Source organism: Hyperoodon ampullatus, assembly GCF_949752795.1.
Source record: "Hyperoodon ampullatus genome assembly, chromosome: 18".
Lineage (NCBI taxonomy): Eukaryota > Metazoa > Chordata > Mammalia > Artiodactyla > Ziphiidae > Hyperoodon > Hyperoodon ampullatus.
Window position 1 is genome coordinate 1,975,700 of NC_136931.1, and position 14,292 is coordinate 1,989,991.

The 14,292-nt window shown below is 49.1% G+C and overlaps 1 protein-coding gene across 1 annotated transcript in view; it reads right to left on the reverse strand.

The window, feature by feature from the left end:
- The window catches only part of BANP (BTG3 associated nuclear protein), a 100,435-nt gene extending 86,143 nt beyond the window's left edge, over positions 1-14,292 (reverse strand). Inside the window, 1 exon segment of the mRNA XM_079723403.1 lies at positions 13,971-14,292. The gene's annotated coding sequence lies outside the window, so the exon portion shown is untranslated.

A 14,292-nucleotide genomic window follows, 5' to 3' on the forward strand; every position in this document is an offset into this window, starting at 1 on the left:
GCCCGTGCCACGTGCTCCACAACAAGAGAAGCCACGACAATGAGAAGCCCGCACGCTGCAAGGAAGAGTAGCCCCAGCTCGCCACAACTAGAGAAAGCCCGTGTGCAGCAACAAAGACCCAACACAGCCAAAAATAAAAACAAATTAATTAATTAGTTAATTAATTTAAAAAAATAACTACTAGAGTTTCCAAAACAACAGCAGCAAAATCTTAGCAAGAAGAGAAACACAGTTTTGCATTTTTACAAATCTCTTTAATGTCAGACTTACTGGAAAACAACTGGGTTCTCATATCTATTACTGCATGAAAAAGAGGGCAGTGCATCTGAACAGCCCATTCAGATAACTGTGGATATTCCTCTGTAATACAACACCAAACCTCAACAAGGGCTTTATTTCTCCCCAAAGGTGAGCTGCAATGTGGAATCTAAAACTGTACTGCTGAACTTTTTGTTACTTTATCACTTTAAAACCTGTCTTTAAATGGACATTGACCCGGGTCTGATTTGGTCATATGGAAAATACTGGTTCAGTGAGTTATGCAGACCTTCCGAATGTTGTTCATTACAGATTATCTAAAGCATCACATTCCTTAACATCAGCACCGATCTCATCAGAGAAGTCCTGGGGACTTCCCTGGCAGTACAGTAGTTAAGACTCAGCGCTTCCACTGCGGGGGCACGGGCTCGATCCCCGCTCAGGGAACTGGGATCCCGCACGCCATGCAGCGCAGCCAAAAAAGTAAATTCATTAATTAATTTTAAAAAAAGAAAAAGAAAAGTCTTGAAGTATTAGGAAGCTGCCAGGTTCACAGTGGCAGATACAAGCCTTCTGAAATTCCAATTCTACTTAGAAGTACAAATTTTACCACTGGCAATAGTGTTAGCTGCTTTCCTTGCAGTGACAGGCTAACTCTGTCCGTTTAGTAAGAAATACTGGTAATGTGTCAATTATTCCGTTATGGTGGTCCATGAAAAAAAGCGGCCAGTTCAGCTAGCAACCCAAGTAACTGCAGAAGGGCCCGTCTTCCAGGCAACCTCCCAACTCCAAAACGCAGAAGTGCTTTCCACACACTTCCTGTTTTGTTACACAGAGTATTAAAAAGGGGTGTACTCAGGGCTGAGATTTAACAAAATGATTTTTACTGCTGCATCAAGGACATTCTTAGAGGAGAATGGCTTTTCTGAATTGCACGGCAGTAAAGAATCCAGCAACAATGGTAGCTCGGGGACTCGGTCTAAATGCCAACAGGCAAATAGAGGCAAATGACCTCTTGACAATCATGAAAACTATATTGACCTCGAATATCCACTGGGAATGTGTCAAGGACATCCCTGGGGTCTGTGGACCACAATGACAACCGCTGCCTTCCGGAATTGTATCTCTAGAAAGAAAGCATAAGAACCACATACACATTAAAATGAATTTCAGATAAGGTCTGCTATAAAATAGAAACCATAAAAGCAATTAAAAGCAACTTTTACTTGATTTACCAACTGCCAATGATAAATGTAAATACATTGCAGAGGCCTGCATATATCTCGCAATAAAAGTTTTAGCTTCTACATAGATAATGCCCATATTTTAATTCTTCTCTGGTAGCTCCTAAATTACTTACACTGTGAAGTATTATTCTGATAACATAAAATACTAAATCTGCCAAAGATGCAGGACTACAATAATGTACGGGGACTGCAGGCTTAAACACCTTAACCTTATTTCTTAGTTCTGTGACAAGCCTTAATGAGCGTCTATGGACCAATACAATTAATATCAATGATCTTATTGCATTCATTCATACATTCTTCAAAACACAACACCCGGGGCTTCCCTGGTGGCGCAGTGGTTGAGAGTCCGCCTGCCGATGCAGGGGACACGGGTTCGTGCCCCGATCCCGGAAGATCCCACATGCCGCGGAGCGGCTGGGCCCGCGAGCCATGGCCGCGGAGCCTGTGTGTGTCCGGAGCCTGTGCTCCGCAACGGGAGAGGCCACAGCAGTGAGAGGCCCACGTACAGAAAAAAAAAAAAACACAACACCCGGGTCCTGTGCTAGACACACGCTGAAGGGGGCAGAGCTAGCCCTGCCCACAAGACACTTACTAAGGCAGTAAGTCGGAGAAGTGACGCTGGGGGTATCCTGGGGATCGACTGCCCGCCAGGGCTGAGGGTGCACACCGGTGGGGGGCTGCAGCAGCTGCCTGGCCAGGAGGATCAGGGCACGCTGCCCAGAACCGGTGGAGAGCTGAGCAGTCGGAGGAGGAACGAAGGGGTCAGAGATGCTGGTCTACTGGCCAGACTCTTGAAAAGTCCATGGCATGAAACAAACCGGCAGAGGCTGTGGGGACCTGCCAATGTAGGGAGGTCCAGGGGCGGGACGGGGAGAGGCAGCCACAAAGAATCTCAGGGGAAACTTGAGTATGGACCGTATCTTCAGTGACTCGGAATCACTGCTCCTGTTTGTAGGTGCAGTTATGTAAAACAATGTCCTTGCTCCCAGGACACGAGTGCTCAAGCGCTTAGGGGTGAAATGAGGTGACCTCTGCAACTTACTATCAAACACAGGAAAAAACAGAAACAACGCAATGTGCCAAAACGTCACCCCGTCGTGCACCTAGATGCAGGGTGTATACCTGTGTGTCCACCGGGCCCCTCTAGGAAGTGCCCCCTAGATTCCAGTGAGGAGGCAGCCAGGATCACGGATTCAGTCAACAAGCTCAGGTGAGCTCAGAGAGCCGGCGCCCTGGAGGCTGACACCGTCCCGGCCACGGCCATGTATGACATAATGGTGGAAAAATAGCCTGTACCATCTCTGCTACGTACCTGCAAATCTCAGGCGACTGCAAAATAACTGTTTTAGAAAAAACAAAAATAATAAAACCCTCCAATCCACTCTGCCGCCCGCCAGCTGCCACCACGCCCCTCCAGAGCCAAACTCCTACAGCACATTCTGGAACTCTCGCCCACGCCCGTCCGCAAACACGATCCCTTCCCACACCCTTCAGGACCCCAAACAAAACAATGGTTTCCAAACTCACCGTCGGACTGGACAAGGGCCCTGTGAACGATTCCCACCGGCCTCCCCGCTCCGCACTTCTCCTCGCTCAGAGCACCCTGGGGTCCTCCTCCTCCCTGGGGTTCACCCCTGGCCCCACCTACGCTGGGCCCTCCAGCGGCACTGGGTCTGAGCCTCACGCCGCGGCCCCCGGAGCCCCTTCCGGGAACCAGAGCCCAGAAGTACGTGTCCCGGGGGCACACGGCAGGCCCTTACAGAGAGTGACACCTATGCCCCCAAATCTCCACTGCCACCCGGACCCCTCACCAGTGACTTCCCTGGTCCAGTATGTCAAACCGCACTATGGCCATCTGACAATAAAATCCGCTCCCACTCTTCCAAAGCCGAACCCTGCCCCCATCCCTACACTTTCCCGAGAGCAGCGCTCAAGGAGACCCCACCAACCCCCCCAGAAAGAACCCTGCAACTCCCCCTTTAACTCTCTCTGCTGTCACCCCCAGCATCCGACCATCACCAGGCCCGGGGGCCCCGCCTGCCTGCTCCTTCCCACCCGACTCCTCTCCCACTACACCTGCGCCGCTGGGCTCCGCTTCCTTGAACCCGTGAACCGGCTTCCCTGTCCCTGCCTCCGGGCCCTGGCGATTAGGTGTCATCTCTCTGTAACCCACCCTAAGGTGGGATCCACGGATCCGTCCCTTCATCCCTCCCAAAGCCACACACGGTGAGGCGGGAAGCCAATCCCCTCCCATCCATCCTGCAGATGAGTTCCAGGCTCATCCCTCCCAAAGGGCTGCCGTCACAGCGCCCGGTTTGGCATCACATCTAAACTCTACCCGCATTTCAGGCCTCTCCCAATCCGGCTCCTGCCTACCTAGATATGACCTCATTTTATTCACTCACTCAACAAATGCCTTCTAGACCAAGGGTTGGCCCCGTGGACCAATTCCAACCCTCCACCTGTACAGCCCATGAACCAAATCAAAAGAACAACAGTACATCCTGACATGAAATTACATTAAACTCAAACATCAGTGTTCACAAATAAAGTTTTATTGGAACAGAGCCGCAACCAGCTGTCTGCACACCGGCTGGGGCTGCTCGGGGGTGGTCACAGCTTGTCCAGTGACTGACAGCCTCACTAATGTAAAAACCTGTGCTCTGTGCGCTGGATCATCACGCCACAAACACCCTGCTGGGCACATGGGAGCGACCCGGGCAAGTGAATAAAGAAACGACCTTGAGGTTCACGTGCTGCGTAAGCACAGATTCTCCTAACTAGTCACTGGCCTGGCAGCTCCTTCAATCCTTCAGCTACAGGGACAGAAGAGATCTTGGTTCTAATCACCTTCCCGTTAAAAAAAAAAAAAAAGGTAAAACATGAAACATTTGGAGACTACAGGCAATGCTCTCGCCTACACTTCACTTCACTTGTTGCTGTGGTTTTGTTTGTTTGTTTGTTTCTTTGTTTTGCTGTACGCGGGCCTCTCACTGTTGTGGCCTCTCCTGTTGCGGAGCACAGGCTCCGGATGCGCAGGCTCAGTGGCCATGGCTCACAGGCCCAGCCGCTCCACGGCATGTGGGATCCTCCCGGACCGGGGCACGAACCCGTGTCCCCTGCATCGGCAGGCGGACTCTCAACCACTGCGCCACCAGGGAAGCCCTGTTGCTGTTTTTCTTACAGTTAACATGGAAAACATTCAGAGACGTGAGGACAAATTAGATGACAGGTCAATTTTTTTACCTCTACGGAAGAAAGTTATGTCACAAAGAGCCACAACACATCACGCTGAATTCAGGGTGAAATTAAAAATGTTTAAAGTCATTTTCCCACTGACATGTGCCCATATAAGAAATACTGGCCCTAAAATTATAAGAATTCAAACTCAACATTGCAAACTGTCTAAAACCATCTGATAGAATTTAAAATTGTCAATAAAATATCACTGAATAACAAATAATCTGCCAAACTTACAACACTATATAGCAACAGAATCTAACACAATTTATTTTCTGAGAAGTGCAGGAGAAAAGTTGCCTCCCTGGAGAGAACAAGAGGCTGTCTCAAGCCTGATGACTGTCAAGGGCGGCTGCTGGGCCAGCTGTGTGGAGTTCACACTGGAGGATTCCTCACAGTAGAAACGCACATTTATCAAGGGTCCTTGTGTTTCTAACAAGTGTATACTTTACAACCATGCCCAAGCTTTTAACTAGCAAGTTATACTATTTAAATCACCTCTAAGCTCCTGTCCAGTTCTCAAATTCTAAGATTCTGTGACGTAAGTTTATCACAGACAAAACTCTGACTACATGCAAATTTCTATCAATTAAATCTGCCCCATATAAACTGATAAGCATAAAAAGATACAGGGCCTGGTGGGTGAAGCTGATGATCATAACGTAATTATAGGAGCTACCATTCATTGGATCCTAAACACATATTAGCATTATTTCACTGAGTCTTCACAACCTTGGACGTAGGTGCATCCCCGTTTTACAGAGGTAGGCCCATCTCCTCACCATGAATATTAAGGCAGTATGAGACCGCAGAGCAGGTGGGGTGGCGGTAGGGGTAGGCATGGGGGGCCCGGTCACTCAGTAACTCACTTTGTGTCGGGCTAACTAACCCCACTGTCATCCATCACCACATGTTCCCTCTGCCTCCCCTGAGAGCAGGGCTGTGCGTCCATCCCTCCTTCAGCTCCTTCCAGAAACTGAAATCCGTTTTCACTCATCTGCCCCTCCTGTTTATTCCCATGAACTGCAAAGCTTGGGGAGGAGGGTGGTCAGCCGTCCAGGGTAAGGAGGCCAGTGTCCTAATCTTTCTCCACCTCGAAATTTCACAGAAACCAAATAATACTAACAGCCATGTGCCAAAATGTTAAGGAAAGCTGTAATCCTAGCCAGGAACATAAAAGAAGAAGATGAACACCCAGCTTGAGCAGTCATTAAAACAAGTAACGAGGACAGGCGGCAGATGCAGGGACCACTCCAGAGGTTTCTGACGCACAACTGACATCAGGCAAACACAGCCCCTCAGGGGCAGGGCCCATAACCAAGGAGAACAAAGTAATCTGATCTACAACAGAAAATGGACAAAAGTGTAAGGAGCCCGACAAGGACGAGTCGCAGATGCTGGCTGACCCGTGCACGGCGCTGGCATGGCTCGGTGGTGACAGACACAGCCTACGCCACTGTCACCGCGGGGGCCAAGGAGCCAAGTTCACAGTCTCCATTTTACTCAAGATCCTAATTCTCAATGTGTAATTAAAACTTAGTCATGGGGACTTCCCTGGTGGCGCAGTGGTTAAGAAACCGCCTGCCAATGCAGGGGACACAGGTTCAAGCCCTGGTCCGGGAAGATCCCACATGCCGCGGAGCAACTAAGCCTGTGCGCCACAACTACTGAGCCTGCGCTCCAGAACCCACGAGCCACAACTACTGAGCCTGCGTGCCACAACTACTGAAGCCCACACTCCTAGAGCCCGTGCTCCACAACAAGAAAAGCCACTGCAGTGAGAAGCCTGCGCACCGCAACGAAAAGTAGCCCCCGCTCGCCACAACCAGAGAAAGCCCGCGTGCAGCAACGAAGACCCAACGCAGCCAAAAATAAAGAAATTAATTAATTAATTTTAAAAAAAACTTAGTCATGAAAAACAACACCCTAAACATTAGAAACTGCACTTAGAACCCCAAAATTACTGGGCCTGATCTAAGACTGATGAAAAGTTGATGCCATTAAAATGTCCATGTAAAGCATGCTTTATAAAGATACTTTAACCTTTTCAAAGCCACATGCGTAGTCAAATGCCTTAATCGGACCGGAATGCCTCCCTCTTACTGCTCCAGAACCCCAGGAAGCCGGTCTGAAACGTGACGAGGACTCTGAACTTCAGGCTGCAAATGGGCGAGGAGGCCCAAGGACCTAGAACGCCGCGTGCCAAGGGTCTCACACACGGTCAGATATGTGCCCCGCACCACCGCGGGAGGGAAGCCGTGCGTGGCTGCCCTGCCCGCAGAGCAGACACTGCCAAGTCTGCCCCAAAGCCAAGCAGCACTGGTTTGAGCTGCACAGGTCCACCAATATGCAGATTTTTTTCAAGGGTAAACATTTCAGTACTGCACAAGCTGCAGCTGGTTGAACCGAGGATGCAGAACCATGGATACGGAGGGCTGACTACAAGTTCTATTCAGACCTTCCACTACGTGCAGGGTGGGTGCCCCTACCCCCCACATTGTTTAAGGGTCAACTGTACTTTGGTAAATAAATGGGTCCAGCACTGAACAGCAGAAGCCCTTAGAAAATCACCCTTATCCAGCCCAACAGGACTATGTAGACTGGAGAGTGACCTTAAAGAACTTTTTATAAATTTAGCAAATGACACCATGGAAGGTCATACTCATTTCTGATCCCCAGCTCTAGCACATCATAACCCCACCGCATCCACACGTGCAACAGATGATCTGGGTAGACTTTAAAAATAGCCGGGCAGCTTCCCTGGTGGCGCAGTGGTTGAACGTCCGCCTGCGATGCAGGGGACACGGGTTCCTGCCCCGGTCCGGGAAGATCCCACATGCCGCGGAGTGGCTGGGCCCGTGAGCCATGGCCGCTGAGCCTGCGCGTCCGGAGCCTGTGTTCCGCAGCGGGAGAGGCCCCCACAGTGAGAGGCCCGCGTACCGCAAAAAAAAAAAAAAAAAAAAAATAAATAAAAATAAAAATAAAAATAGCCGGGCAGGGGCTTCCCTGGTGGTGCAGTGGTTGAGAGTCCGCCTGCCGATGCAGGGGACGCGCGTTCGTGCCCCAGTCCGGGAAGATCCCACATGCCGCGGAGCGGCTGGGCCCGTGAGCCATGGCCGCTGAGCCTGCGCTTCCGGAGCCTGTGCTCCGCAATGGGAGATGCCACAACAGTGAGAGGCCCGTGTACCGCCGGGCATTCTGCCTCTTACCTCTACTGCCAGTCTTTCCCATCCCTCTCCCAAACAGAAGAGCAGGAGGAAATGATTATGCAACGTGAATGCTGTCAACAATAAATATGCAGACTTTTGATATCACTAAACTTGTAATTTGCAAGGAGTATGGTGCCTAATTTATGATAATGTCGGTAAAGGGCAAACGTTCTTAGGGAAAAATACATCCCAAGTTAATAAAGGAGTCCCTTTTTCTTTTGCTAAAAATGGACGTTATTGGGATAATTAATAAAATCTGAACTAGATCTGATGCTTAGATAACACAGCTGCGTCAATGATAGATTCCTAATTTTGAAAATTGTACTGTGGTTATATAAGAGAAGGTCCTTGTTAATAGGAAACAGCCATTTAAGTGTTTAAGGTTAAAGGGACTTCATAGTTTAAACTGTTCAGGAAAAAAAATAGAAAAATATACACACATACAAACACAGAGAGTTGCAGAGAAGAGAAAGGATAAAGCAAATATAAAATATTAGCATCCGAGACTCTAGGATAAACCTACACCATAATTCTTTGTACTATTCTTGCAACTTCAAAGCATGAAAAAACCCAAATCCAATTCCTATAAAGAGATGTTGAGGCTATTCTTCCAAAGAACAGCAGTGAGGACGGACAGACGTGTTCTCATCTGAAGGTGCTTCACTGACGCCAATTATATTTCGTGCGGATTTTCCCAAAATACACCCTGCAGATGACCCCAGGCTCCCCGTGTCAGGAGAGGAGCGCGGCCGCTGGAGGTGGAGCGGCCTGCAGGAAAGGGGCCCAGCAGGGGCGCTCCTCACCACCAGCTCACTCTCACCGAATTCCCCGGCTTGACTTCTTTCCCCAACTTGCATGAGCACCTGCAGTCTCGAGTCACACAGTAATGTCTGAGGGGCAGGTCCAGCCAGCAGTTAGTTTTTGTAGATAAGTTTTATTGGAAAACAGCCACGTCTATTCCGGCTTCTCCAAGGGCAGAGCTGAGTGGTTGGGACAGACCCCCAAAGCCAAAAATGTCTACTCATATAGCCCTTGACACAAAGTTTGTGGACTTCTGCCCTGCAGCCGAGCGTTTAACCACATCAGTGGCATCTCCAGACTCTAGAAACTGCCTGGAGACTGAGACAGGGGAAGAAGAGACAGGAACTTTTGAAGAGCAGTGATCGTGGCCTCCTGAGAGGCTCCAGGTTGGGCTGGCTCTGCCGGCTCCACCTCCTGTTGGCCGGATACAGCGATTTCTGCTTCAGATTATAGTGGATCCACAGAAATCCCAAAGAGGCAAAGCAGGCTTCCTGAGCTCTTGAATGATCCCTGGAGAACTCGTGAAGCAAGTTGAATTGAGTGTTTTTTGTTTGTTTTGGCTGCACTGGGTCTTCGTTGCTGCACGCGGGCTTTCTCTAGTTGCGGCGAGCGGGGGCTACTCTTCGTTGCAGTGCGTGGGCTTCTCATTGAGGTGGCTTCTCTTGTCGTGGAGCACAGGCTCTAGGTGCGTGGGCTTCAGTAGTTGTGGCACGCAGGCTCAGTAGTTGTGGCTCGCAGGCTCTAGCACGCAGTCTCAGTAGTTGTGGCACACGGGCTTAGTTGCTCTGCAGCATGTGGGATCTTCCCGGACCCGGGCTCGAACCCGTGTCCCCTGCATTGGCAGGCATATTCTTACCAGGGAAGCCCTGAGTGTTTTATTAACAGCTACGCACAGAGGGAACCCCAGGCAGTACACGTTTGCTTTCTTACTGCACCCCTTCAGCTTTCTTTCTCCCAACACAGTAGGACTGCATTTTATACAAATCAGAATTATGCAAATTTAAGTTACACAAATGTAAAATAATGTAATAAATATTAAACCGTCACTTCACAAAAAACGTGAAATTAGTTGAATCCTGCAAATCTTAAAAATCCACAAAATGTTTAATTTCAAAACTAGAAAGCCAGTTAACTGCGAACTATGTTTGCCCGCTGACAGTTGCAGCAATTCTTCACTGGTAAACAGGATGCCCAGCGTTCTTTGTCAGATTCAGTCAAACTCACGGGTGGAGTGAATTACTCGGCGCCTCCAGGAAGCTCCCAGCACAAAAGGCAGCTTAACGCAGCACTCTGCTCCTGAGGCCCACCCCTGGCTCCAGCCCACCAGTTCACAGGACAGGTCCCGTCCTGCCATCCACCTGCCAACGCAAGTGCAGGGCCACTCTTGGTGGTGACAGCTGGAACTGCAGCCTGAGTCATCCCCCGCCACCCAGGAAGACCCAGGTGCCCGGGGGCTCTCACCACACTCAAGAGACACACAGTTCATACCAACAAGGAAATGCCAGCAGCACACGCACCAAGTTTTCACTGCCAGCTTTATCCAAACCCATTGCTATTTTAGAAAGGCTTAACTTTGCTTCAAGTCATTTGATGACTTTCCACCTTGAAGAAAAAGGAAAAATCACTAGAGACCAGAAGCAGCATTCTTTGCAGCACAAAACATCAATCTTTATTCCAAAAGGTTTGTCAGTACAGGGCTCAGCCCAGAGCCGCTCAGCGCAGTCCCGGCTTCCTGGCACCACTCCGCCCGCCCCATCCCTACCTGGGCCCTTCCTGCCAACTCACTTTCTCCTTCAGAGCATTACCTGCACTCATTTACCCTAAAAGCTAACACAGAAGGACTCAGGGCAAGGAAAGGGGAGTCAGCTTCCACAGACCCTCCACCCCACCTATCTACCTTTTCAGGGATGTAATGAAGCCTATTCTCATCTCTTCACCTTCTCTGGCCTTTTCTGGTGGATTTTATTCTTCCATCGCTTATGCATTGTCAGCCATCCGACCTTATGGGTCACCAGTCATCACCACCACCATCCCCCCGCCCCAGCACGAGGGTCCTTATAAAGACAAAGCAAATCTTACTGTCCATCCCACCACAGAGGCAGATGATCCAAAACATTTAATCAAATCGGACAGTTCTTGGCTATGGGTAGATGTGAAAGATGCAGAGAATTTAATTCAAAATAGGAATCAATTTCACGTGACTTCCACAATGCTTTGGGTGTACTCTCTGCTAGTGGCTTAGGAAGTTAAGGTTTCCATCACATTTTAATTCAAGAATATCCACAGGGGGCTTCCCTGGTGGCGCAGTGGTTGAGAGTCCGCCTGCCGATGCAGGGGACACGGGTTCATGCCCTGGTCCGGGAAGATCCCACATGCCGCGGAGCGGCTGGGCCCGTGAGCCATGGCCGCTGGGCCTGCGCATCCGGAGCCTGTGCTCCACAACGGGAGAGGCCACAACGGTGAGAGGCCCGCGTACCGCAAAAAAAAAAAAAAGAATATCCACAGGTTTCAAGCAATGGCAGGCTCTGGGTGGTCATCCCAAGCTCAGCTTCCTCTTAGACTTAGTCTGAAGCATTATGATGAGGGCGTGCACTGGGGGGGTGACAAGGGGTCAAGAGTGATCCCCCTGCTCCCTGCCCTCTAGAACTGAAGAGAGCCCCCTCTCTTCCCAGGAGGCAGGCTGGGCACAGCCCCAGATAGTGGACAGACAGAGTCAAAGGCAAGGCAGGTGGCATAAAATGAGATCATTAGCTAAAGCTCTCGTTTTTAACTGGTTTCACAACCTACACAAAAGTGAGAAACCTAAGGGTTAAGTATTTTTAAAACTACTCTGAAAGGCAGGGATGAGGCTAGGATTCTACTCTTCTGTGAGGAGTTAAATGAGCTCCAGGTACTATCCTGGAACAACAAAACAAGTGTAACTTTTTAAGAGCAAATTTCAACCATGTGATGCCGCACCCCCCACCCCCCCAGCGGCTCTCAAATTTGCCAAAAATGAACATTTCAGAATGGTTCAGGGCAATTCCAGTGAACAATTCATTATGCAATTGTTTTTATGACCATGATATATGTGAAGTCAGAGAACACAGTAACGACCTTTATTTCTCTCTCGTAAAGGGAGGACTTTTTTTTTTTTTTTTTTTTTTTGATGGTACGCGGGCCTCTCACCGCTGTGGCCTCTCCCGTTGTGGAGCACAGGCTCCGGACACGCAGGCTCAGCGGCCATGGCTCACGGGCCCAGCCGCTCCGCGGCCTGTGGGATCTTCCCGGACCGGGGCACGAACCCGTGTTCCCTGCATCGGCAGGCGGACTCTCAACCACTGCACCACCAGGGAAGCCCGAGAGAGGACTTTTTACAGCTTTTTCTAAGACATTCTCGTTGAGAATTTTAATACGTATTTTCCCCCAGAAGTCTTTTCTTCAAAATGAGAAAATGCTTATTTTTTCCAGATTTAAATAGCTAAAGTGGTAAAGTTACATGGACATTTTAAAATCAGTCTGGCACTGTCATGTAATATGTATACTTAACTGTACAGCTAAAGTTTTCAGAATTTATAGCGTAGATGAAGGTCATAAGGAAAAACTAAGGCTAGTAAGCTGTAAGCGGTGTTATCAATAAGCCATTTACGCAAACTCACCTAGACCCTGTGCCAGGGATACCCATTTACCAATCCACCAAACAAGGCTTGTGGTTCTTTATCTCTTTTCTCCTTGTCAACCACCTAGCACAGGAAGTATTTCTTCAGCAAAGTGCATATGCTACACCTGGCAGTCCTTTAAAGTGCAAATTCTGAATCTTTCCCTATCTTTCAACACCTGGGGTACTTCTGAGGTGCACTAGTCAAGATTTTGACACATGTGCCTCAACTTGGGTTTCATCATGGTTAGACTTTGGCTATGCATTTCTACCTCAGTGCACATCAAGAAACATGATATCATTATGTCTTATTCTGGTGATGCTGAGATGGTATCTGCCAGGTTTTTCCACTGTGAAGTTATTATTTTTCCCTTGTAATTTATAAACATCTTGGGAGAGATCCTTTGGGGCTGTGTAAATATCACAAATTGGAAGAGACTTAAGGAGACGTGACAACTAAATGCAGAGAGGGATCCTGGATTAGCTCCTGAAGCAGAAAAAAGACATTAGTGGAAAACTGATGAAGTTTAGCAAGGTCTGCAGTTCAATTAACAGTACTGTGACGATGTTAATTTTCTGAGTTTTATAAGACTATTTGATAATCTAAGATGTCAGCATTAAAGGAAGTGAGTGACAGGCATAGGGAAGCTCTCTAAACTATTTTTGCAATTTTCTGTAAGTCTAAAGTTCCTTCAAAAGAAAAGTTTACTGGGACCTCCCTGGTGGCGCAGTGGTTAAGAATCCACCTGCCAATGCAGGGGACACAGGTTCGATCCATGGTCCAGGAAAATCCCACATGCTGTGGAGCAACTAAGCCCGTGTGCCACAACTACTGAGCCCACGCACCACAACTACTGAAGCCTGTCCACCTAGAGCCCGTGATCTGCCACAAGAGAAGCCACCACAATGAGAAGCCCGCACACTGCAACGAAGAGCAGCCCCCGCTCGCCGCAACTAGAGAAAGCCTGCGCACAGCAACGAAGACCCAATGCAGCCAAAAATAAACAAATAAAAAATTAAAAAATTGTTTTAAAAAGGAAAAGTTTACAAAGCTCCAGATTCTGATTCCATATGTTGGACAGGGCCTGAGAGTCTGCTTTTCTCTCAAAAGCCCAGTGATCGTTATGCTTGTGGTCCTTGCTGTGGACCATTCCACTAGCAAGGCCCTCGAAAACACAACTGATGTATTTCACTACTCACAACTTTCAAAGGACAATCAAGTAAAATGCATCAAGATTACACTTGGAGCACTGTAATCACTGCTTACCTAGAAGCAATCCCTAATCTCTGGCCCAGTGACACAGAGAGAAGCTCACTGCAGAGTCTAAAATCACAATCTTTGCTCTAACACTGTCTCTGCTTGGCCTTCCCCAGACGAGCCTGGCACCCTGCAAGGCTGCGGAGCCAGAACGGCCAGCAGGAACGCACACCACCCGCCCACAACTGCAACGCGGAGGCGGCCATGGGGACCGTGATCTGGCCATCCATCCCACTGCCGGTGGGCAACCCTCACCAAGGCCACTGGGAGGCAGGGAAGAGAGCAATGAGAACAGACTCTGGACTCTACCTACTCACAGAAAGCGACTGGCCCCGCAGCGGAGCTCTGCTCATCCCATTAAAATGACTTTTATTTTTTTTATTTTTTATTTTTTGGTGGTACACGGGCCTCTCGCTGTTGTGGCCTCTCCCGTTGCGGAGCACAGGCTCCGGACGCGCAGGCTCAGCGGCCACGGCTCACGGGCCCAGCCGCTCTGCGGCATGTGGGATCTTCCCGGACCGGGGCACGAACCCGCGTCTCCGGCATCGGCAGGCGGACTCTCAACCACCAGGGAAGCCCTAAAATGACTTTTAATATCGTACAATAAAACCCACAAGAAAGAATGTAAGACAACAGGCA